This window comes from Stegostoma tigrinum, chromosome 18, assembly GCF_030684315.1.
Source record: "Stegostoma tigrinum isolate sSteTig4 chromosome 18, sSteTig4.hap1, whole genome shotgun sequence".
Classification (NCBI taxonomy): domain Eukaryota; kingdom Metazoa; phylum Chordata; class Chondrichthyes; order Orectolobiformes; family Stegostomatidae; genus Stegostoma; species Stegostoma tigrinum.
In genome coordinates, this window is record NC_081371.1 from 43,658,606 (window position 1) to 43,686,064 (window position 27,459).

The following is a 27,459-nucleotide window of genomic DNA, read 5'->3' on the forward strand; positions in this document are numbered from 1 at the left end:
ATCATACCAATTACAAAATTTTCACTCCCATAGTGTAAGGCAATAGTGCCAAATGGAATCAGATCCTTTGACTCCAGATGCAGATGCTAAGGTTGACGTGAGAACGTGTGCATGAGTAGCACGTTTGTTTAGAAGATATGCTTTAGTTCTCTGGGAGATTGTCTCAGTACTTTTAGAAGTTTTCAGGACCCTTCATTATCCCTCAACCACCCCAACCCTTCTTCTGTTGCCCCTCATTCCCTCCAATGCAAACTCCATGCTGACTCATGCTCAGTCATCTACCCCTTATTCTCCTCACACCTCCATGATAACCTATTTCTAGATACACCCAGCATCTACCATGGGCAGCCCTCAGGAGCTATGTACAGATGAAAAAAAAACTTATAGAAAGTCTAGTGCGGCTTATAAGACAATAAAACTATAAGACTGCTATTTCCACATGGTGGACTAATTAGAAAAGTTAGATCATATGAGATTCAGGGTGAACGTGTTAACTGGATACATAATTATTTTATTGGCAGGAGACAGACTGGTGGTGGAGGGTTGCTTTTCAGACTGTAGGCCTGTCACCACCAGTGTTCTGCAGGAATCCATTCTGTGTGCTCTTTTGTTGTCATTTATAGAAATGATTTATATGAAAATATAGAAGGCATGGCTAGTAAGTTTTTGGATGACACCAAAATTGGTGACATAGTACACTGCGAAGAAAGTTTACTAAGATTACAAAGGGATCTTCATCAAATGTGTCAATGGGCTGGAAAATGGCAGATGAAGTTCAATCTGGATACATGCAAGGAATTGCATTTGGTACAACAAACAAGGGTAGGCCTTATACAACTAATGGTACGGCCTTAGTATTGTTGTAGAACAGAGGGACCTAGAACTGCAGCTACATTATTCTTTGAAGGCTGTGTCACATATTGACAGCATAGTTAAAAAAGCTTTTGGCTCACTTTCTCTCATTGCTCAGTCCTTTGAGTATAGGAGTTGGTAAGTCATATTGAGTCTGTACAGGACATTTGTGAGGCCTGTTCTGGAATACCGTGTCCAGTTCCGGTTGCCCAGTTATAGGAAGGATATTATTAAGCTGGAGATGGCTCAGGAGAGATGTTGCTGGGTATGGAAGGTTTCAGTTATAAAGAAATGCTGGATAGGCTGGGACTTATTTCACTCGAGTGTAGGAGATTGAGAGGCGACCTCATAGAAGTATATAAAGTAATGAGAGGTTTAGATAGAGTTGATGGTAATTGTCTTTTCCCTAAGATAGGGGATTTCAAGACGAGGGCGCTTTTTTTCAGTTGAGAGGAAAGACAGATTTAAAAAAGACATGAGGGGTAAATGTTTTACACAAGAGGGTGGATTGCATGTGGAATCAACTGCCGAAGGAATTGATGGTATTTAAAAAATATTTGGATAAGTACATGAATAGGAAAATTTTGGAGGAATATGGGCCAGGAGCAGGCAGATGGGGCTAGTTTAGTTTGGGATTCTGTTCAGCATGGACTGGTTGGACCAAAGGGTCTGTTTCATGCTGAATGGCTCTATGGCTATGACCCTATGTTGTTGCAGAATTGGCTACTTGGCCCATCGAATTTGCTATACCAGCCAATGCGATCATTTCTGATCTGATAATGCTCAAATCAATTTTCCGATAAACCTTGATTCCCCATTTGATTAAAAGTCTGTTTATCACAGTCTTGAATATACTTAATGACAAAGCCTGCACACCCCTCTGAAGTAAAGAAATCCACAGATTCACGAACCTCTAAAAATAGCTGGACTGTCCCTTACTCTGCCCTTTAGTTTTAGACTCTCCATTCAGAGGAAACAATCTCTACATCTTCTTTGTCAAGCCCCATGAAAATCGTACATGTTTCAATAAGGTCACCCCTCATCAGGCCTCTCAGTAGGACCAAACTAGGCCCCTTCCCCTCCCCCATCTCTGAAGAAGGATCCAGGCCCAAAATGTCAGCTTTCTTGCTCCTCTGGTGCTGCCTGGCCTGCTATGTTCAGCCAGCTCTACACCTTGTTATCCCAACCTACTCAACCTCTCTTTATGAGAAGATCCCTCCATAAACTGTAAACATTTTCCCCACTGCCTCCAATGCCAGTATATATATCCTTAGATGAGGGTACCAAAAATGTTTATAGTTTTTCATGTGTGGTCTAACTAGTGCCTTGTATAGTTTTAGCAACACTTCTCTACTGTTTTATTTCATTCCCTTTGTAGTACAGGCCAGCATCTATTTGGCTCTCTAATCCCTGCTGACCTTATATGCAAGCTTTTTTGAGATTTATGCACAAGGGCCCCAAACTGCTTGACACTGAATTTTTTAAGCGTAAAAGCCAACATTCTTAAAAGGGCCAAAACTTTTAAATCTCAAGTAGCTAATTTCTTATGAAAAAATTAACAAATTTCTTGTCCATACAGCTAATCCTTTACTAGTCTCTTTATGCTGTCAATGAAGCTGAAAATGCAGAAACTCCTGCTGAGTTAATTGTATCTTTTTTGAAACTTAGCCAAGTATTAATAATGAAGATGAAAATTTAGAGAAATGTCAACAAAAAACTCCATTGAAACTGCTTGAACGGTGTATAATTCATACCCATCCAGCAGAGCATTTTTTTTATATAGATGCTGGAAGCTGCAGACAATTCTTTTCCTACTTTAAAGCACAGGAGATACTGAGGATGATTAATTGATGAAAATACCACGAGTGATTTGGTGATGAAGAATAAAATTGCTCACTGCATATAAGAGCACTTCTGGATACAATAAAAGCAAATAAAAAGAAAAGAATAGGGGGTTTTGAAAAAGAAATTGAGGGCATGACTATTAAATAGGCCTTAAGAGCCTTTCAGGAGCATTTAAATCCATTCCATAACTTTGTGACTGCTACACTGCATGGTAGAAGTCTTTGCAACAGCCAAAATGGGGTCTATTTGAATTCTTAGCCGTGTAACTTTCAGGATTGTCTCCTGTGGAATTCACACCTTGTCTACTCTTCACTGCCGGCAAAAATGGAATCTGCTGGAAATGGGGTTTGACTTCTGCATCTTTGACCTGTTTGTCACTATTATAGGCCCACAGTGTAATCTCAACTCCAATAAAATCTGGCCCTTGATATAGTAATTGTTATTGGATGTATAAATCTATATGGTTCACTAATGTCCTTTAGGATAAAAACATTTGCCAATCTTACTGGGCCTATGTCACTTCAGACCCACAGCAATGTGGTTGAATTTCAATGAAAGGGTCAAGCTCACCATTCAGGTGTATTCAAGCTCTAAATCACCTTCTCAAAAGCAAAACAAAATAAGGTAACAAAATAAACCTTTCTAAATCCTGACTGGATAAATTCATATCATTTCCAGCACATCTGAGCTTGGGTCTTCCATCTACCCATACTCAATAGGTAGAGCACATAGAATCACCATGGCTTTTGTCCCACGATCGATTGAAAGACTGAGTTATGGTTCTAACCTGAATGGATTGCTTTGAGAGATCAATCTATTGATTCAAATACCATATCTACACTTTACAATTTGACCCAATCCATTAAAGTATTAGGTACTATACAGCAAGAATTTTGCATGTCTTCAACTTGAATTTCCATACGTTGGTGATATCGGACCTTGTTTCACATTTCAAACAACGAACGAAAACAAAGTGCTGGTCTGGCAGCATCTGTGAAGGAAAAAAGCATCGTTAACGTTTTGGGTCTGGTGGCCCTTCCTCAGAACTGGTTTCACCTTTGTCTCTCAGAATGTGTGTAACTAAACTAGCTTCTTATCAACTTCAGTCTGTCTCCAAACAGCAGAGTAGCCAAATCCCACATGAAAAGCAGTCTGGAAAAATAGTTTGTCATGAATTTCTAAAGCATGAGTATTCAAAATTACTTTTGTTCCCATTTTCATAATAATATGAAATTGTGAGGTGTCAAATTCAGATAACCCAAAATTCCGACTACGTCCAAGATGTCTGCTGTCAGGATAGCAAACCCAATAGAATTTTACAAGTGATTGGCCACAATTCTGGACTGGTAACTTTGGATTAACCAAACTCAGGTAAATATGTCAACCAGTCGAATCAGAGTTAGTCCATGTGAGTACAAAATCTTGGAGATCAGCCCAAGCTGTCATTTGACTTAAAAATTTCCCTTGAAAGTACATTTAATTATGCCTGCAATTATGGATAGACCTGAGAAAAAAAATTAAGGGTGTTGATTGGAGAAAAAGTGAAGTTGACATAAGTAATGCAAACCCTAAAGTAGATATCGCTAAGCACAGGGAGACTCCACTGTTGAGTTTGTTGCCAATCTGAACCATGAAGTGAACATCTTGTACTAGTTCTACAAGCAAACATTCTCTCCAGCAAGGACCTAACTCCCAAAATTTTTCAATATCTTTTACTGTGCAAGGTCAGACCATGGTAAGATATGGCCAAAAGATAAATAAGGGTATTTTTCACGTATTTACTGCTTTCATGTACTTTCTCTTTGGATTATTTTTTGACATAGTGTGCATTGTGGGCATATTGGGTAACATAGGGCCCTCTTTGACTGTCTCAAAGATTCATTTAAAGAAGAATTCTGGCTGGTCCCCCTGAAATTTGACTCATTCATATTGCACTGTGGATCTCTGCAAACACAGAAAATCTATAACAAAGGTTTTAGAATGTTGGAAATTTAGCTGCTGAAAAGAAAAAAGACAGATTGAAGTTTCCAGTATTAAGAAGCAGAAAATAAGCAAAGTGTTTAATAAGAACAAATAAAATGAAAGAGGGAGAATAACGAGGAAAATTCAAAAATTAAGAAAGCTAACTCCTGCCTCATAAAAAAAAGGATGCAAAGGTCAACAAACAGGTCAGAATATTGGTCTCTATATTGTAAATAGTTCTGTGCACAGGAATAAAATAGAAGAGAAGAATCATTAGCAATATAACTCATCTTTCCTATTTCTCTAACATTTCAGCTCGATAACACAAGAAACAACCTTTATGTTTTCTCAAGCACCTCCTTCAGAATGAAAAAGGATTTGGGATCCTTTCTCATAGAGGCTTTCAAACGCCAACATCGTTGACATTTTTCTTGATATGAATTTGATTGTTTGATGTCAACAACAGTCGGTTAAGTATTACAACAGACAATGTTGGACTCTTATCTTTTGACATCTCTTCTTACAGTCCACTTACAGTTTAGGTAAGGATAGATCTGGTGATTGATGATCTGAGCGAAATTCTTTGGCCTTGCTTTTAACCAAATTGCTGTTAATGCTTTGGGGACATTGGGGCCAATTTCCTTTATTAAGGCACAAGATTTGAATAACTCTAGTGGACCATAATTTAGCCTGTCCCAATGCCCGTCACCTCACACTTATTAATTATCTGAGGTTCAAGGATTTTTAAATATTTAGGAAATCTTTTGGATTGGATCTCCAGCATCTGTTTTTTTTCCTTCCATGATTCTGTGATGACTGCCACATTTGCTTTATGTTGTGTATCATCAGTTGCCAACACCACAACAAATGATTCCCTATTTCAATGTTTTACAATATCCTGGTTTGTTGGGGTTCCTAGTTCTTCTATCTTGTCCTTCAGCTGAAAAGAGGGGTTCAGTTTAAATTTATGTAGGAATTAAACTAGGTTTTAAATCCTCTAATTTCACATAATAATAGAATCCCTACACTGTGGAAACAGGCCATTTGTTCCATTGAGTTCACAGTGACCCTCCAAAAACCTAATATCCATGTGCACTCCCGACCCTATCCCTTGAGCCCTGTATTCCCTATGGTTATTCAACCTAGCCTACACTTGCCTGAACACAATGGGCAATTAAGTATGGTCAATCCACCTAATTTGCACATCTTTGGAATGTGGGAGAAAACTGGAGCACCCAGAGGAAACCCACGCAGGACACGGGGAGAATATGCATACCCTACTCAGATTGTCATCCAAGGGTGGGATCAAACCCAGGTCCCTGGTGCTGTGAAGCAGCAGTGCCAACCACCAAGTTATTTTCCAAGCAAAACCATCAGAGGGTTCCAAACACAAGGAGATTGCCAATAAGAATCTTGAATTCCCGAAACAATTCCCACCAAGTTCACTCCTCTGTAATTCCATAAGGTCCCACGTGGATCTGCAGTCTGTACTTTTGCAACAATTACCTGGCCATCAGAATATCTGAGTAATTGTGTTTAATGATCACCATAAACCAAATTAAAACTTAGTTACAGCAGAGGTTGAGGGCATACGACTATGGCAAGCCAGCCAGTACACTATCTACAAATGAATGTCTTCAAACGCCGAGATCAAATCTTTGTTCCAACAGTGCCTGTTATCAAATTAATGAGGATGATGCACACATAAACATCAAACATCTTTGGCTTTATTTTCTGAATTTATCAGCTTGGATTTGATCACAGACAGATCTGTGGTTTATTGATTTAAACATATTTAATAAATGTGGCAATGTCTAAGGGAAAAAGCTATCAACTGCACAAAGAAATGTATTAAATGATTTTCATTAGACACAATATCATTGAGCTACTGAAGAAGAGAAGCAAGCCGATAGCATTGCTAATCTTGCAATGTGTGTCTTACGTGGTGGTGCCTGTTATTTAATATTGCAATTTTGCATTTCATTGAAAATTTCATAATTAAGTATGCAGTTCTGACTTGATTTTCTAATTTATTTACTTATTGCTGGCCCACTTGCTGTGCCTTTCTTTAACCTTGAAGCAAAGTGCCTTAGGGTTCTTTCCATTCATTTTCATCATTAATCCTGAATGATGTTCACTTTTTCACTTAGAATTTACAAATGACAATCCTGCCATCAGTGTGACATGACAAACATAAATGAGAGACAAGGTTTTCTCCTGGTGCCACAACCAAGGTGACAGTCACAGAGGAGATGATAAGGAGATCAAAGGAATGGTTTATAATGCCATGTACAATATAATCTCAGTGCCATAACACTTAGTCCTTAGCTATGCTTCCATTATAACATTGAAATGGCAAATACAGTCTGAATCTCACCCTGTTTTGACTCAGTGCATATCACATTGAGTTATGTGGAGTGATTCTCACCACATTTTATTAAGCCTGCTGCACTTAATGCTCATGGATCCCTATCAGCGAGAATCATGTCCTATCTCCACCTTGCCTTACCACATGCCGCTCACAGAGCAACCTGCTACTCAGTGGAGGTCTGCCATAAGACCAGCATCCCTTGCCATTGCACTATCTTTTGAAGCCCAGCGTGTTCCTGCAGGAGTGCTGGCATCTCCAAGCTGTGCTGCTTGGCTTTAATAGGCATCAGGAGAGACGGCAGAGCAGGGGAACGATAGCATTGTGCTTCTCCATGAAACTGCAGAGCCAGGATTTGAAGTTAGAACAGTGCCTCCTGGGTCACCCGAAAAGGGAAGCCAAGCCACAAGTCGGTGACACTATAGCCATTACAAAGTCGAATGGAGCATTTTGACAGTAGGAAAGTAGGGAAAACCCATGTGCTGACCTGAACAAGTAAAGTGTAATTGCCCACAGACATGGCAGCTCTAGTACAGACTTAGCTACACCTCGGGCATTCAATAACACAGAGGGCCAACAATCTGGCCAGAGATGGGAGCTCAGTATGTGGCAGCTTCAGTGCCCCAGTTGGAGATGTGAAGGAACAGTGACATTTGTTAAAATGCTGGATGTCTAATGGTTCTTGTTCTAGTAAGACAAAATATGGAATAAAATATGATGCATTGATTAAAGAATCTAGTGAAGGAATCTACTGCAGACGAGTGTGACTTCATTCACTTTCTTAGGAGGAGCAGAGATGCAGAATATTTCTTAAATGGTAAGATAATAAGAAGTGTTGATGTCCATTGTCTCCTTGTTCAAAAGCCACCAAATGTGAATATGTAAATGCAGCAAAACATTAAGAAAGCTAAATGGCGTACTGGCCTTTATTACAGTATTATTTCAACACAGGAGTAAAGATGTCTTGCTTCAATCATATATCAACTGGGTGAGACTGCATCTGGAGTTGAGTGAATAGGTTTTGTCTGCTTCTCTGAGGAAAGATATACTTTGGGCAGAAGAAGTGTAGTGGAGATCTATCAAACTAATTTCAAAGATGGCAGAACTGTCCTTTAAAAAAGACAGGAGGAGGCTCTAGCATTTAGAAGAGTGGAAGGTGATCTTGTTGAAACTTATAAAATTCTTAAAGGGCTAAGCAGGGAAAATGCTGAATAGATATTTCCCAAGGTTGGGGGTCTCAAATCAAGGGACACAGTCTCAAAATAAAGAACAAGTTATTTAGGACAAAGATGAGAAATTTTGTCAGTCCGAGGGTAGTGAAGAATTTTCAACCACATTCTGGCTTCTCTGGCACAGCAATCCTTGGAATGATACAACTTGCAACTTTTCCCTTTCTTCCCTATCTTGGTTTCTCACAACTCCATCTTAACAAGGAATGCTAAAATTTATTCTTATCTTTGTACCATTACATACCCATAGACACCTTCCATAAAAGCTGACATCTTTTCATCCCTACAAAATCCATTTCTAGTTTGGAGCAGCACAGTAGCTCAATGGTTAGCACTGCTGCCTCTCAGAGCCAGGGACCCGGGTTTGATTCCACCCTCAGGTGGCTGTCTGCTGTGGAGTTTGTGTACTCTCCCTGTCTGCATGGGTTTCCTCCGGGTGCTCCGACTTCCTCTCACAGTCCAAAGATGTGCAATTTAGGTGAATTGTCCATGCTAAATTGCCCATGGCGTTCAGGGATGTGTAGGTTAGATGGGTTTATGGGTCTAGGTGAGATGTTCTGTGAGTCAGTGTGGACTTATTGGTAAGGCCTGTTTCCACATTGTAGGGAGTCTATGGCCTATGATAATACTTGTAAATCTCTGCTTCCTTCCCTTGTGGAAGATGGGTTCAGGCACAGTTCCTGGTGTGGGAAAGGGTAACAATGTTGTGGAGGAATGTGAAAGTTGTGAAATAGACCTCCAATGATAAGCCACCTTGGCACCCCACCCCCCTACATTCCAATGGGAGCCCACCTAGCCCATTGGGAAGTAGGTCTTGCTCTAGGAGGCTCAGATGCGATATTAAGTACCTGCAATAAAAGCCCAAGCTTCAAGGCACTGCTGCTCACCCAGGTTGAGAAAGATAATTCTTCATCTTTAAACACTGGAGTCTCAAATTTTGGATCTCTGCATTCATCACTTCAGTCCAGGAGACGGACACGCAGGTGGCAAGAAAATCACTAGTGGTGCTATTCTTGTTTCTCCTGCTGTTACTGGCACTGGTTTTGCTTTATTTCTGTGCTTGCACTGCATTTTATAGATTAGTTTTCTACAATAAGACATCAGTTTTATGCCTTATTTTATTTATTTAAGAAATAAAGGGTGAACAAGTTATACCAAAGCATTAAAATATGTGATGAATTTACAACATTTAAACAAACAATCAGTCTCTACTGGCCACTGTGTGGTGATGGTGCAATCAATCTTTAAAAAAAAATGGATTAACATCTAAAATGGAAACATTTCTAAGGCTATCAGAAAAGGCAGAGGAGTGACATGAATCAAATTATTCTTGTGGAAAGATAACATGGACATAATGGGTTGAATGTCCTTCTCATGCACTGTAACCATTCTTTCATTTTTATGTGAATGTCATCTCTCTATTTGTGCTTTCAAGCTATACGATAAAAATAAATTAGAATAAATCAGAAAGGTCTTAATGGCATTTGTTGCAAATGATATTCCAAACTACCTTGTGAGCATTGACATGACTCAGTTTGAACAGATTAATACAGTGGAATATATAGTAAATCTCTAAACTCTGTAAGTGTCTATAATGTTGATCAATATTGACCAATTAATTGAATTAAATGGAAAGATGAGTTAATAAATAACTTTACATTTAATTTAAATTTTCACTTAATTCCTCAGTGCCAGTCCTGTCTTGATTTGTTATGTTTTTGTTCTATGAAGCTCCAGTTACTCAGAAGCCAAGACCAATTCTGAGTTGACAAAAGGTCGAGGAGAAATGTTATGCAGCTACCAAAGCTGCTACCAAAAAAAGGGCTGATTTCCTTTGCAATCAGATATTGGGCAGCGTTTGAACTACCAGTAAAGTGGTAGACTGGATTACTGTCAAAACGAAAGAAACTAGAGACAAGTACAACATACCAAATGAAAATGAGACAGGCTATGAAACAGGCTATCATAATTGAGCCAGAGAAATATTTGCATTGTTGGATCCTTTCCAAACTCACAGAGACCATTGTCGCTCATTGAGTTTCATTGTTAATGCTTTTCACAGGAACTATTTATTTCATATTAATCAGGGCTCACCTATGATTTGCATGTCACTGGCTCTGTTGACAGCTGCTCAGACCCTGAAGCTGCACATTGGAATGACAGTACAGCTGATCCCACTTATTTTAGACACGAAAGCTAATTAAGGTGGACTAGCCGAAAGGCATTGTGTAAAAAGAGTTTCTGGTCATCTTGAGTCCAAGAAAAAGGTCATAAAATTCATGTTTGACAGCTTAGTAAAGCAAAATACTATTGGAGGATATTATAGAGGTTGTTGAACTTCATAGAGAGAATACAAAGTGTGGATAAAGGAAAGCAATACATGTTTTCTTTAATTCCTAGATGGAATATAGGTTTTGTTAACAAAGATCAACATTTGCGACCCATCCCCAATTGTTATTGAATTGAATGATTTACTAGACTAAGCATGTTGTAAGGTATCTGAAGTCAGATGTAAATTAGGCCAGATGAGGTGGGGGGCGTGTGCAAAGGATATCCCCAAAGGATATGGCATAGTTGGAGTCAAAAAGTTGACCATTTCTGAACACAATAGTTTACATTTACATAGCACATTTAAGCCAGTGAACATGCCAAGTGGTTAAGATGAGATGATCAAATGTGCCCTGAAATGGCAGTCAACAGAAAGTATTTAAATGCAGCAAAGGATACACTAAAAGGTCTATAGGTAGAGCACAGATGCTTGAAAGATATGTAAGAAGTGTAAGCAGCTTGAATATGCAAGACATTAAAGTAGGTTGGCCATAGATTTTGGTTTGTAATATGCACACATCCAAAGAATTATGACTCTGCAAAGAATTACAGCTTTTAGGTATCCATGCTTTTGCTTCTCTTGCATTGCCCACTTGTCTCAGTTAGTGTAACTCATACTTCTGAATACATAGGTTGCAGGTACAAGATCCACACCAAGATATAAATTCATAACTTAGGTTGACAGTTAAGTGCAGAACCTAAAGGATTGATGCATTCTCATAGATGCTATCTTTCAGATGAAATGTTAGGTGGAGACCTTAACACACTGCTCAAGTGGAAATAATATTTTCAAAAAATGCACTTTATTTATAAAACTTGTAAAAAAAATTACAAAAGCATTTCAACTTGAGTATTTGCAACATGTTCAACAATATTTGCAATATGTTCAACATCTTTCAATGAGGCATTCTCCACTGAATATGATTTATAGACTTAATATTTCTACATTTTAAATGCGTTAATTATAATTAATTAATAATTATACAATTAGTTCCGCATCAGTTATACAATATGAGGATCAAAACAATACACATTGGATGCTGCAGGAAGTCAACAATGTAGAATATATCTCTTAATACCATGTTACAATCTGAGCTTCAACACATTTCAATACTCGTGCATTATATCGTACATTCTTTATAAAGCAACAACTCAAGGGGTTTTACACTTCCCAGGCCATCAGCACAGGATGCCTGAAGAACCTGAGACAATGACTTTTTCTCATCACACCTCTGCAATGGCTGTCCCAAGCCTTAATGTGTCCGTCAACATGTAGTCCTGGACCTTACATTTTCCCACTCTACAAAGCATGCTGTTAATGTGTCTGGCAGACAGGAAGAAGCTACTTCCTCATGTGTTTTGTGTTATGGGATATTTTTGCATTGGGCTTTGAGCACAACCACCAACCATCAATCCTCCTTCCTATTCTGAGTGAAAGGGCCTGTCCAGTTATCAGTGATGGAGGATAAACCACTACAGTCTTAACAAGTAGAGGCACTTGTCTTATGTCACAAAGTATATTTTATTATACAATAGCAATACATATAATTAGAACTAATTAATTAGGCATAATTAGAATAATCAGGAAACGAGGATATCATGTCTGTCTCTATTGGGACCCCAGATTGGCTGTTTCTCCTCCCAAAGACGATGTAACATCATGATGTTGTGTCAAACAATGCAACTTCAAGACCATTATCTTATATGACAGATGTAAACATATCCATGTATACATCAGCAGAAAGAATCTGGTTTCAGTTCCATGTCTCTCCAAGCTTTATTACAATGTAAGACTGTTTTCATGTACTTAATACTGAAGAAATCTACAATTCATTTTGATTCAATCATGAGATGTTGATATTGTTGATTGGCCAGCATTTATTGACCAATGCTACTTACCCTTGTGAAGGTGGTATTGAGCTGCCTTCTTGAACTGCTGCTGCTGAACAATACTGTTCATTCGTTATTGAACAATACTGTTAAGGAAGAAGTTTCAGAATCAATTCCAATGACTCTGAAGGAACAGGGATATATTTCAAAGTCAGGGCAGTGAATAGCCTGGAGGGAAGCTTGCATTTGATTGTGGGATTGGGAGGTGCTGCCTAAGAAGTGTTGGTGAATTTTTTCAGTGAATTTTGTAGACAGTACACACTGATGCTACAGTTTATCAATTTAAGAGGGACTGACTGCCTGAGGATGAGGTCCCCATCAAGCAGATTGATTTGTCCTGGATAATGTCAAGCTTCTTGAGAGTTGGAGTTGCGCTCATCCAAGCAAGTGAGGAGTATTCAATTTGGTTTGAACCAGCCCTTAAGTGTGGTGGTGCCTGTGTTGTTGCAGCTAATAAACTTGAGTATTTGCATTGTTACAAGAAAATGACAATGGGATGCTGAAATCTCTGTTCAGCATTCATTAAGGGCCAATATGGCATCTCAACTAGCTTGCATTCATCAGTACAGACATGATGAATCCAAACTGTAGAGTCATAATGGAATATTGACCACTGTGCTGCGCAATACCAAGCTGATTGAATGTGCAATGCATACTGATCAACTGAACATTAATGGTTAGACATGCATTATCTACTTCAGCCTAATTTTATTTATCTGATAAAATCTAATTTTATTTGTACATGAGAAAGAAAAGCTTTGTGAAACCATTTAGCATGGAAAGTCCTAACAATCTCAAACAAATGGACATATTTACATTAGTCTGTCTTATATTGCATTTTCTATGCACCTTACATCAATGCAGCGCAGAACTTGAAGTATACAGTGGAAAAGGTATCTTAGCCAGCCTTTTCCTAAATTATAATCCCAAACTAATTCCAATTTCTACAGTTTTTCCATCACCCTGTAAATCCCTTCGCTTCAAATATCTATTTTTGGCATAAAAGATGGAATTATTTTTGTTTCAATTATCCCTTGTAATAAAGTATTCCATACTGCAACAAGTCTCTCTGAAAGAATTCCTACAGCCTCACATGTCATTGTCACCCATTAGCTTCAGTAGTAATAGTTCCAGTACCATGCATGTGTTAATGCTCTTTTTGTAATGGAGAGGCTAAAGCTGCACATTATAGGCTAACTGTGGTCTACCAATGTTTTATATGAATTTAGTGATTGCGTACCCCATTTAAATTTCAAACAGATCCAGACAACTGTATTTATCAGAATCAAATTTAATGCACAAAATTGCCAAATTATTTAGAAGATTGCAGATTGTATGTTTTGATTTCAGCAATGTTGAAATGCAAGGTGAAACTTCACAGCTTGTATTCGGTGAAGAAATTAAAAAATGAAACTTTTATGGCAAGGTGAGTCATACTGAGGCAACAAAGATTTGTTTTACCATGGCAATAACTCCCACTCAATAAAGTATCAAGACATATAAAGAAAAGTAAAGCAACTAACAAACTGAAAATATAACCTCCCAGATTAAAACTCTGAATTGATCTGTAAATACTAAAGCTATCTGCAATTAGTCAAATTGAAATGTATTCCTTTATAGCAGTTTACATTGAATTACTAAATATGCATTGCATTCAACCAGTTGAAACTCCTTGTGCTGTATACACCTTTAGCTTTAGTTTAATTTAGTGGACTAATTTAGTGATTTTAAATTATACTGATAAATCAGTGATTGTACATTAGCAGGTTTGGGAACGGAACATATGTCCAGTCCATGCTCATTAAACATTAAAGTCCATGGAAGTTTTGGGTGAAGCTATTAGGATGTATGAACATTCTGTAGCAAGTTATCTCTTCAAAAGGGCGATAGGTTTTAATAGATGCAACATTTTGATCAATGAATGCTGTACATAAAATGTATATATTGAAGATAATGTCAGGCAGTTTACGCAAATCATAATCAGATTGACAGTATCATCCTGATGCAATGGCTATCATTCTTCTAAGTTATTAGCAATACACAAAATATGAATAAATCTATTTTCAATGTGGAAAAATTTAGAAGCTTTAAATAATTTTAGAAATTATGGTCTTGATGCAGCCTCTGGCAAAATTGTTAACAAAATACCAATATTTCACTTTTTCTTCATTTATTTCTTGCTTTTAGGGCTACATTGAACAAATTTACTTATATACAAGTTATTGCCAGAGGGCTATTCATTTAAAAATATCAAAAAGCAAGCAAATTATTAATATCAAATTATCTTGTTGTGCTCCATCTACTTCAACATGCTTCCAATATTTCCATTTAATCAGTATATGTGATGATCATTAAAAACGTTAGCTGAGTAGAGTTACTGAAGATGGTAATAATGAATTTACACTTTATAAAATTTTATATCAAATCATCACTGTCTTTTGAGTTCATCTCTAATAATGACTGAAGTCGGCTGCTGCTAAATACCAACATTTTTCTTTTAACTCAGCGACCGCTCTAAGTGTTCAAATTTGGAAAGTGTTACAGCAAGATTGGAAAAACAAAGAGAAGACAGGGTAAAGAAGCCATGAAATTTCACCTATCTTTTCAATTGTAAAAACCTGAGATTGTAGATGGGGGAAACCATCCAAAGCTCTAGCTGGTCTTGTTGAGCCACGTAAGGTCTAATATTCAAGGTCTTTGTAAACAGTCCAGTTCACATTTAGCAGAATAATACAGTTGCTACAGTACATAGAATTACACTGAATTTACAGCACTGGGACAGAAGGAGTTTAATATAAAAATTATATGGTTGTACAGTGCTTTGGATAGACCACATCTCAAGCACTGTATGCAAGGTTAATGTCCTTATTTTTGGAAGGATTCTGCCCAATTACATTTCTCCCAGTACCTTCCAGCCTGACTGCAGGGGGTCATTAAATTCTGCCAAGCTGTGAAGTTTGTAGAGGCACCACAGTTTTGGCTTCTCATGTTTTCCTGGCCCACCCGTTCTCAGTGGGTTAAGTAACTTTAAGAACAAATCAATCATGTTGATTCCCACTGTCACTATCCCCATAACTGCAAGTTTTCTATTTTATTCCCGAAATTCATTGCAAATTATTTTGACATTGACGAAATAAAAATCATGTGGATCATATCATCAGATTTGTGGAACAAGAAGAAAATCAAGTGTAAAATTTCTTACTGACAGGGGACTAATTTCAGCCAGTTAAAACGGAATCTGACCCCAAGGAGAATGCGATCAAAAATTGGCAGGCAAGTGTACAATTGAACAATAGAAGACCTTCATAGAGATGGTTTAGGCCCAGAATAGACATATTCCCATGAGAGGGAAGGATATCCAAATCTAGAGTTCCCCGAATGACAAAAAATGTAGAAGTTAAAACAAGAAAACAAGAAGGAGACTTATAGTAAAGCTTGCCTTCACAATATGGTAGAGACGAACTTGGATTTTGAAAAATAAAGATGGGATCTAACCATTGTTAGTGTTTTAAAGGAAATGGAGGCAAAGAGAGGGTGAGAATTGGTTAGCAACTAATGTAGAAGAGAAGCCAAAGGTCTTTTGTAAACATCTAAATGGTAAATATTTGGACAAATGCCTATAAGCTGTCTACAAAAAGTACCCGAGCTTCCAGTTGCCTGTCACTTCAACACACCACCATGTTCCCTGGCCAACATCTCTGTCTCAGGCTTGCTGAAGTTCTCTAGGGAAGCTCAGTGCAAGCTGGAAGAGCAGCAGCGATAATAGGAACTGCAGATGCTGAAGAATCCAAGATTACAAGTGTAGAACAGAAAATGATGAAGGGTCGAGGCCTGAAACGTCAGTTTTTCTGCTCCTAAAATGCCGCTTGGCCTGCTGTGTTCATCCAGCTCCACACTTTGTTATCTCTGGAAGAACAGCACTTCATTTTCCACTTGAGGACCCTGCAACCTTCGAAACTCAATATCAAATTCAATAATTTTAGTTCCCGAGCTGTCTCATGTCCTTATCCCAAACCTTGTTATCACATTGTCTGCTATTACACACAACCCATTGTTAGTCACAAGGAGTTCCCATTAATAGCTATTCACCCTCCCACTTAGATTGTTATCCACTCCTTTGTCTGCCCAACTGTTCTACTCTCTCTTTGAACTCCCATCGTGTACTCCTTAACCCCTCCACCCCACCCTATCCTCTGCATATAATCCCCTCCACCCCACCCTATCTTCTGCATATAATCCCCTCCCCCCCACCCTATCCTCTGCATATAATCCCCTCCACCCCACCCTATCCTCTGCATATAATCCCCTCCACCCCACCCTATCCTCTGCATATAATCCCCTCCACCCCACCCTATCCTCTGCATATAATCCCCTCCACCCCACCCTATCCTCTGCATATAATCCCCTCCACCCCACCCTATCCTCTGCATATAAACCGTCATATTCCTAACTAACCTCAATTCTGAGGAAGGGTCACTCAAGCTGAAATGTTAACTCTGATTTCACTCCACAGAAACTTCCTGCTGACCTTATTCAGCAATTTCAGTTTTTGCTGAGGATTTAGAAAGATTAGATATTGTGGTGCAGCATCCCTGTCTCTGATCCTGGAATTCTGGGATTTGAGTTCTGCCTGAGAACTTGTTGGCCAACCGATGCGTGCTCATATTGCAGCCAAGCAGGCTCAGGGGCACTGGTAGATGTGACAAGTGGAAAAGATTCCTAGTCAACCTCCAGGCAATTGCTGAATGAGAGGAGGTTTATGGAGAATTTTAAGCTCGCAATATTGTGTTCTGCAGTTCTGCAATAATACCACTAGGCCATCACCTCCCCTGATGTTGTGATAGTCTAAGCAAGGAGGAGACACTGATCATTCAGAAAAACAAAGATATTTTGTGGCAGTAAAGAGAATAGCAGAAGTTTAAGATACTGTCTTGGTGTCTACCTTCAGTGGAGAAAATGCTACTGCCAATATAGCAGTGAAGGGTAGGATTAGCAGCAATATTGAACAGATTAGAAATGGATAAAGGACAGATCTCCATACCGTTGGCCATAGAAAAGTTATTTCATCCAGAGGAGTTACATCGTAGTTTATTGAGCGAAGTTAAAGTGGAAATTACTGAGACGTTGACCACAATCTTCCAAGGCAGAGGAGCCTAAAATGACGCACCTTAATGGGAAGAAAAAGAAGCGGTATAAACTAAATGACACAGGTTGAAAAACACACAGATTGAAGATTGCAGAACATGCTGAGAAAGCATTTTGAATTGTTGACTTTCTAAATAGAGATACAGAGTACAAAAGCAGGGACGTTATGTCAAACCCTTATAAAACACAAGTTAGGGCTGATTTGGATCCCACCATTTAAGCAAAATATCAAGGCCTTAGAGAGGTTTAGAAGCCCTTTGTTAAAATGGTCACAGGGAAGAGGAGCCTCGGTTGTTCAGTGACATGAAAATCTGAAGTGGGTATCCTTAGAAAAGAGAAGAAGAAAAAATTGACAGAAGCGCCCATGGTTATACATGATTTTGATAAGAACGATTCTGAGGAACTGCTTTCAGTGACAAAAGATTCTGGAAGCTGAGGATAATGCTTTAGCATATTTGGTGAAACAACCACAGAGGGCATGAGGAAACGTAAATAAGGAGAATTTTGTTTTCTCTCAGAGGACTGTGCGGCTTTAGAATTCTCAACCTCAGATGGCAGTTGAGGACAGAGTCATTGAATATTTAAAAACAGAGATAGATAGATTCTTGTCAAATGAAGGAGTGAAGGGTTATTGGGATAGGTGGGAACATAAACATCTTGTCCTTAGTGGATAGTTGAGCAGGCTTGTGGAGCCAAATTGACCACCTCTCATCCTAATTCACATGTTATGATTTGAAAGTGTGGACATAGATTTAATAGTTGCTTACAAAATAAAGTTGGATGAATACATGGAGAAAATGCCTTACAGAGCCCAGAGCAAGAGTGTGGATGCAGAACTAATCCTGCAACACTATCAGAGAGCTACTACAGGAATGATAGGCTGAATGGCCTCTTCCTGTGTAGTTTATGATTTTATGATTCTATAAGGACTCATCTTGTCTAGACACATGCATGTTAAAACCATAGAATTACTTTCCAATTTTGTGTTCTGTTGGCCAGAGTTTTGATCATTGGATGCATATTTTAGACATTGAGGTGCCCTCTCTGAATTATTTACTCTGCAACTGATGTGAAATCACAATCAGATGTTCCCTAAATTCTTGCCCGACTTTTTTTTTATTTGTTTGTCAACAGGATGAGGACATCACTGGCTAGGTAGCATTTATTATCCATCCCTAATTACCCAGAGGGCAGTTCAGTGTTAACGACACTGCTGTGGGTCTAGAGTTATATGTAGGCCAGACCAGATAAGGATGGCAGATTTCCTTCCCTAGAGGGGTATTAATGGACCAGCTGTGATTTTCCCTGATAGTCAGCAATTGATTCATAGACATCATTACATTCTTAATTCCAGATATTTTTACTGAATTCAAACTCCACCATCTGCCATGGCCAGATTCGAACCTGGGTCCCCAGAATGTTATCCAGGTTTCTGGATAAACAATGCAGTGAGAATACCATTAGGCCATTGCCGCAACGCCCCCCCCCCCCCTCCCCAAAGGCATTCTGTCCCCAAGCGGATGGTGTGTGAAAAAGAACAAAAACAAAGCTGCTGGAAAAGCTCAGCAGGTCTGGCAGCATCTGTGAAAGAAAAAGAAGAGTTAATGCTCAAAACATTCTGATGAAGGGTCACTGGACTCAAAGCGTTAACACTGTTCATTTCCTTCACAGACACTGCCAGACCTGCTGAGCTTTTCGAGCAACTTTTGTTTTTGTTTCCAACTTACAGCATCCTCAATCGTTTCAGTTTTTATTTTGCATTAGAAAAAGTCCTGCTCCTCAAATCTCAAGCTGTACCTCTCTCCAGAATCAAGTGAAGAATTGTAAAGTTGTGGACACAGAGCTGAATAGTTAATCCCATTCTATCTGTTTAATGTGTTCTTCATATTCATTATTCAAATTGTCAAGTTCACACTCTCCTGATTAAGTTATTTTCCGAAATATCTTGCAGTCAATTTCTTCATTTCAATGCTAATGGATCTCCATCATTCTGAATGTCCCAATAACAATTCCCAATCTGTTTTCATACAAGAATCACTATCCTTCACAACTGTTGACAGTAAAAGAGAGAAATGGTATTTAGCACTCTTAATGAAAAAAATGCAACAACAGAATTAAATATAACCTGCAATGTTTACAGAGTTTTAAATCTTTACAAACAGTTCTGATGATTGTACTGAGATAAGCTTCTTCAAAAGAATAAGTTAGTGGTATCTCACACAGTGTTTATTAAATTTTCTGGCAGTCTTAGTTGAATGTGGGTTCCTAACAATGATGAATATAATTGTTTACCAATAAAAATCAAAGAGCAGTATTTATCCTGCACTTCATTTGAAGAGAAACAAGTCATACCCTAAGGACTTATAGCATAGTTATCACTAAACCATGAACAACATCTCCAACTTTCTAATTAACAAGCTATTAGATAATGCAGTCTCTTATACTCAATCACCCATTTTAAAAGCCAAAGTTTATTCTTGTGATTTGTTTGTCTGCCATCTCTCCAATAGGAACACATTGGGGGAAAAATTGTGTTGGAAAAGGGAAAACAGCATTACCACAATGCTAGGTCAGAAAATAAATGGAACATTTCAGTTATAGGTCATTTCTTGAGGGGTCAGAAGTACACCAATGAGGTAGCAATTGAGGACCTTCCTCCACATTCACCTTTCAATGAGATAGAGGGTTTTGAAAGTGGGGTGTTGCAGCCAAATTCACTGCAAATTGCCGGCCCTCTCTGTGAGACCTGTGGAAGTGCTGTTGACTGTGGAAGTGCTGTTGACTGTGGAAGTGCTGCCATTTGTGTGCATGAAGCTGAAAAACAACAGGGTTGAGCAGGCCTAGTCCTGCTCCTAATTCCTACATTCATAAATTCCCAGTTAAAATAAACCACATTGGGGGCATTGGCATCATTTGTCTCCCTGATATATCATTCAGTGGTAAGCTACAATATGGACGTTGCTGTTTACTGCCAGTCAGCTCTTCAACAGCTATAGACATTACAAAACTCTGACTTTCCAATATGAAACCACCTCCTCTCACCTGCAGAGGAGCAGGCTAACCTGACAGTATATGCACTTTTCATAAGAGTTCCTTTGCAATGAGACCACAGGAGTAGGAGTAAACCATTCAAGCCCTCAAAGTGCTTCACATTCCAGATCATATCCGAACACCGAACTCAATGCCATATTCCTGCAATATCCCTCTATCTCTTGATATCATTAGTAACTAAAACTCCGCCATGAACTTGTTTAATATAAGAACATAATAAGAATATAAGAAGTAGGAGCAGGAGTAGGCCATTTGGCCCTTCGAGCCTGCTCCGCCATTCAATAAGATCATGGCTGATATTTTTGTGGACTCGGATCCACTTACCCTCGCTCTCAGCATATCCCTTAATTCCTTTATTGTTCAAAAAATATCTACGTTGGCTTTAAAAATATTTGCTGAAGTAGCGTCAAGTTCTTCACTGGGCAAGGAATTCCATAGATTAACAACCCTCTGAGTGAAAAAGTTCCTTCTCAATTCAGTCCTAAATCTGCTCCCTCTAATCTTGAGGCTATGCCCTCTTGTCCTAGCTTCGCCTGCTAGTGGAAACATCCTCTCTACTTCTGTCTTATCTATTACCCTCATAATTTTATATTTTTCTATAAGATCCCCCCTCAATCTTCTGAATTCCAATGAATATAATCCCAATCTATTCAGTCTCCCCTCATAAGCCAACCGCCTCAACTCCGGAATCAACCCAGTGAACGTCCGCTGCGCCCCTTCCAGTGTCAGTGCATCCTTCCTCAAGTAAGGAGCCCAAAACTGCACACAGTACTCCAGGTGTGGCCTCACCAGCACCTTCTACAGCTGCAACATAACCTCTCTGCTTTTAAACTCAATCCCGTTAGCAATGAAGGACAAAATTCCATTTGCCTTCCTAATTACTTGTTGTACCTGCAGATTAACCTTCTGTGATTCATGGACAAGGACAACTAGGTCCCTCTGCATTGCAGCATACTGCAACTTTTTACCATTCAAGTAATAATCCCTTTTACTATTACTCCTACCAAAATGTATGACTTCACATTTAATTACATTATATTCCATCTGCCAGACCTTTACCCACTCACTCAATGTGTCTATGTTCCTCTGCAAAGTTTCACAATCCTCTGCACACTTTGCTCTGCCACTCATCTTAGTGTCGTCTGCAAACTTTGACACCCTAAACATGGTCCCCACCTCCCAATCATCTATATAAATTGCAAATAATTGCGGCCCCAGCACCGATTCCTGAGGCACAACACTCGTCACTGATTTCCAGCCAGAATAGCACTCATTTATCCCCACTCTTTGCTTCTTGTCAGTCAACCAATCATCTATCCATGCTAATACTTTATCCCTAATGCCATGCATCCTCATCTCATGCAGCAGCCTCTTGTGTGGCACTTTGTCGAAGGCCTTTTGGAAATTAATGTACACCACATCCACTGGGTCCCCATTGTCCACCTGGTTCGTAATGTCTTTGTAGAAATCCAAAAGATTTGTCAAGCATGAACTGCCCTTCACAAACCCATGCTGCATCTTTCCAATGGGACAATTTCTATCGAGATGCCTTGCTATTTCTTCCTTAATAATAGACTCAAACATCTTCCCCACGACAGAAGTTAAGCTAACCAGTCTATAATTCCCCATCTTTTGTCTACCTCCCTTTTTAAACAGTGGCGTCACATTTGCCATTTTCCAATCTGCCAGGACTGCCCCAGGGTCCAGCGAATTTTGGGAAATTACTGCCAGTGCACCTGTTATTTCTCTCACCATCTCTTTTAGTATCCTGGGATGCATTCCATCATGGCCAGGAGACTTATCAATCCTTAGCTCCATTAACTTGCCCAGCACTACCTCTTCCGTAATAATGATTGTTTCCACATCCCCACCGACCTTCATCTCTTTGTCAATTACTGGCATGTTATTAGTGCCTTCCACTGTGAAGACCGATACAAAATACCTGTTCAATGCCTCAGCCATTTTATCATATCCCATAACTAAATTCCCTTTCTCATCCTCTAAAGGGCCAACATTTACTTTAACCACTCTTTTTCGTTTTATATATTTATAGAAACTTTTGCTCTCTGTCTTTATATTCTATGCTAGTTTTTTCTCATGTTCTGTCTTGCTTTTCTTTATAGCTCCTTTTGTGGCTTTCTGTTAACCTTTAAAGTTTTCCCAATCTTCTAGTTTCATGCTGTTTTTGGACACTTTGTATGCCTTCTGTTTCAATTTGATAGACTCCCTTATTTTCTTAGACACCAATGGCAGACTACTCCTTTTCTTACAGTCCTTCCTGTTCATTGGAATATACTTTTGCTGAGCACTTTGAAAAATTGCTTTGAAAGTCCTCCTCTGCTTGTCAACTGTCCCAGCTAACCAGTCTACCAGCTAACCAACTATCTGGGCTTCCACATCACTCTGGGCTAGAGAATACTAAAGACTTACTACCCTGTGATTGAAGACATTCTTCCTCATCTTCTGTATCTACTCTGTTGATCCCTTCAAACATTATCTATGTTTCTCTCATTCCTCTGAATTTCAGATACAATCATCTTAATCTCTCCTGATAGGACTACCCTTCAATCCAAAGGAATCAGCTTGGTGAAACTCCACTGCACTCTCTCAATGGTATATGTATCCTTCCTTTGACAAGGGAATCAGAACTGCACACAGTACACAAGCTGCCATCTCACCAGTTTTGATACAAAGATAAAGAATAAGACAGTTAAAAATATTACCACTGCTTGCTATGTTAAATGATTATTTAATCATTATTATTATCAGTTATTGATTAGATAGAAATTTAGGTGTTTAGGTTTAGCTTTTATTGTCATGTGTGGCCAAATGCAAAAATACAGTGAAAAGTGGATAGTGTAGCCACACAGTACCAAGGTACTGAAGTACAAAAAAAAACAAAGTTGCAAAGATGTAATAGAAACAGGAATTAAAAAGTTAAGCATTATTCCATCGAATAATGGGAAAAAAAGCAATAAGGTAATAGTTATCATTAAAGTCTTTCGTAGTTTAAACTAGGAAAATAAAGGAATAAGTTTAAAGTTCAACATGAACTCTTTGGATCAGTTTATTTCAGTCGAACATGTTATAAGTTATGAGGCAGACATCACATCAACCGATTTCGGTGATAGCAGCTTGTGGAACCACAGAAAACTAAACACTAGGCAGGAGATCTGTTTGTAATTAACGCACAGTCTTCTATAGCTCTGTGATGCTAAGGTTTTTGATTTGTGCAGCAAATCTTTCAGGAAATCTTCCATGGGATTGAATACAATCACCTACTCAATAATTCTGGTTTTCTTCATTCCTCACCTAAAAAATGACATATTGTGACCTTTTAATTCTGCAGCTGTTCACAAATTGGCCTGCTGATTCTCTAAAATTCCGTTTAAATAGCACAAATTCTCATCAAGGAATACAGAAGTATAAACTGACTCTGAATTGTCTCTATCTTTTGAAGGATCTTTTAGCTTTTGGATATTAATCTTGATGTGTAAAGGTTATATAAACCTCCATTCCCATTGTTTAGCTGATCTTAATGTCTTATTTTTCTGCATCAGAGCCTCTGCTCAGGAGATCTGCTCTGAACCTATTTAACCGAGGACGTTTTGTGGGTTTTCTGACAATATACCTTTGACCTAGTTTTCTATAAATCAGGCACACAATCTGGTCACTTATTTGTCTCAAGTGAGTTGAATTTCCCACTGAATAAGGATTTGTCTGGTTACCAGCAAGCTGTGATTTCAATACTCTCCATTACTGGATCAATCACTGAGTCTCATGAAAGTTAGCACAATTTAAAACTGCCAACCGCTTTTTCCATCTGTAGATTAGCATAATTGTTGATTGTTCAAAAACAATGGGCCATAACAATACGATGTTTTCCATCAGTAGTGACCATGCCCTGTTGATGCTGATCTAATGATCGATCACTCATAAGATTGACTCAGTCCACAGATTCGTTTATTTAAAACAGTAAATGACAATACAAATTATGAAGCAGACAGCAATTAACGAATTTGTGTGTGTTTGCAGTTTACAGAGACACAGCAGACTGAGCACCAGGCAGAATTGCATCATTTTATATATACACACAACATATGGAGTCCTTAAAAGTGAATTCTCTTAAAGGCATGTTATACAGGCAAAACTGTTTACCATTGATTACTTAATTGATTACACATTTAACTTGATAAGAGAATTTTAAATCATATTCTAAGCAATTCAATACAGGTTAAATACAATATCTCCAACAACCAATACTAAATCAGAAGTACAATGCCAAAAATTGCAAAAAGTGGTAGTGACAGACCTCAGCTGAGAAGAGAAGGTTGGTGGCAGCACTGTCCACTAATGACAAGCCACCAGCAGTTTGTAACCTAATATTTAATGAAGGGCATAAAACGATCAAACAAAGCCCTTTAGGAATAAAGTGATGTTTTCTATATTTCATTACAGTGAGACTGCTGACTCAGCACATTTGAATGAAACAAAATTTTTGAACGAAACAAAAGGAACAATTTTATGATCAAATTACAATACGTTGTGAGCAACTTGAAGCCTTGGAACTCTGATGATGACTCAAGTTGAATTTTGAAGGGCGAAATTTCTCTCAATATCTAAAGTTCCAGGTGGTAGATGGATGATAAAGCAGATAAAACGCCCCGTGTCCCTAGAGCATCTACTGTGCGTTCAACACTATATGTGTCCTGCAAGTTTTTTTAATTTCAAAAATAGTCTTTATACATAAAAATATCTCTATGTTTATATATATTGTCATAGTTCAGCTCTGTACAGTTACACATCAAATAAGCAGATATTTGAGAATGACTGTCCCAATAAGCCCAAGGCATCTCTTAAAAGTACCATACTATATTTACATGTGATGAGGCACCAGGAGGTCCCAAAAACTGAACAGACCCCCAACTGACATTGGCAGGTGGACCTCAAACAGTGGTATTTCCCCAATGTGCCTGGGCAGCAGCTCTCCAACATTTAGTGCTTCCCTCAAGTATGTAGTCCTGGACCTTGAAATGTGCCAGTCTGCAACACTTGGTCAAGGTCAGCTCTTTGTTCTGGAAGACCAACATTTTTCAGGCAGACAACAGTGTCTGTCAAGAAGTTGATGGTCCTCCAGGCGTTGTCAATATTTGTCTCAGTGTGCGTTCTGGGCAACAATTTGTAAAGCATAGCATCCCATGTCATGGAGCTGCTCAGGACAAACCTCAACAATAGCCATAACATCATTCACCAGACCTCCTTTGCAAAGGCACATTTCAGAAGGAGGTGTGTGACAGTCTCTATCTCCTGCAGCTGCTTTGAGGGTAGCCTGCCGTAGCACAGACCAAATGAGTATAAACGAACGATCTCACAGATATTTGGCTGTACAACAAACTTCCTAGTCTTGCTAATTTCATTCAATCACCGGCCAGTGTCTCAAATTGACCAAACTAGTTCATGGCCAAATTAACCCCACAAGCTAATCATCTCCATCTGCTTTGATAAAACTGCTTGCCTCAGCCTTTCCATTGCTGAAGCACTCATTCTTTTCTTTGACTCGAGATTTAGCCATTCAAATGCTTACCTAGTCAACCTTGCATATTCCAAACTCTGGAAATTTCAGCTCTCTCAAAATACAAAAATCATGCATCATGTATCACTCAAGATGGTTACATGAATAGGAAAGGCTAAGTGTGATATGGGCCAAATACTGGCAAATGGGACCAGATATCAATTTAGGATATCTGGTCAGTGTGGACATGTTGAACAGAAGGGTCTGCTTCCGTGCTGTATAACTCTATGACTCTATAAATCCTGCTCAGGCATTGTTGCTACCCATTTACATGTATATATTACAAACAACAAAGGTCCCAGCACTGATCTTTTCCATCAGCTTTCCCACCACTGACGTCAGGCTCACCAGCCCATAATTACCCAGATTATCTCTATTTCCCTTCTTAAATAAAAGAACAACATTGGCTATTCTCCAGTATTATGGAACCTTACCAGACTCCAAAGAGGAGACAAGGACCTCTGTTAAGGTCCCAGCTATTTCCTCTGTTGCCTCCCACAGTATTCTGTCTGGGATTTTCTGGTCTGCTAATGCTAGCCACTTTTATATGTGAGCATTACTGATATTTGTTACCCATCACTAATTTTCATTGAGAAGGTAATGATTAGCCTCCTTCTTACACATATACTGTTCACTGTAATACACCCAAGGCACAGTGAGGAGGAGATCCTGACTTTTGAACTAATGACACTGTTAGAAAGGTGGCACAGTTCCAAGTCAGAATGGCACGCAGCCTGGAGGGAAGTAGTCCCCCCATATTGCTGCATTGACCTCTGATCCTGAAACTACGCTTACTCCAAACACAACTTTGTCTATTCCTCTCTCTGACCTCTTTAACATTCTTTCCAGTGAGCACCAGAATCTTCGCCCTTGACTTTGACAGATATAGTTGTTTGATAACTATAAGGCTGTTGGAAATATTTTACTGCATTGAACATGCTTTATAATTGCAAAATATCATTGCTCTTTCCCTGATATGCCCTGCCAAATGGCAAAACCAAACATTGGGTAATAATCTCTCAATGGTCTTCAATATTATAAAGAGGACTTTATGAATGTATATTACCTTACCTTAGCACACATTTGAAAAGTTTTACCTTAATGTGAACTTCAGCTTTGTAAAGGCTCCCATATCCCTGGAATCCAGAATGATATACCTGTTTGACAGATACAAGAAGAAAATGTTTTTCACTGTAATTATAAGCCAAAATTATAAG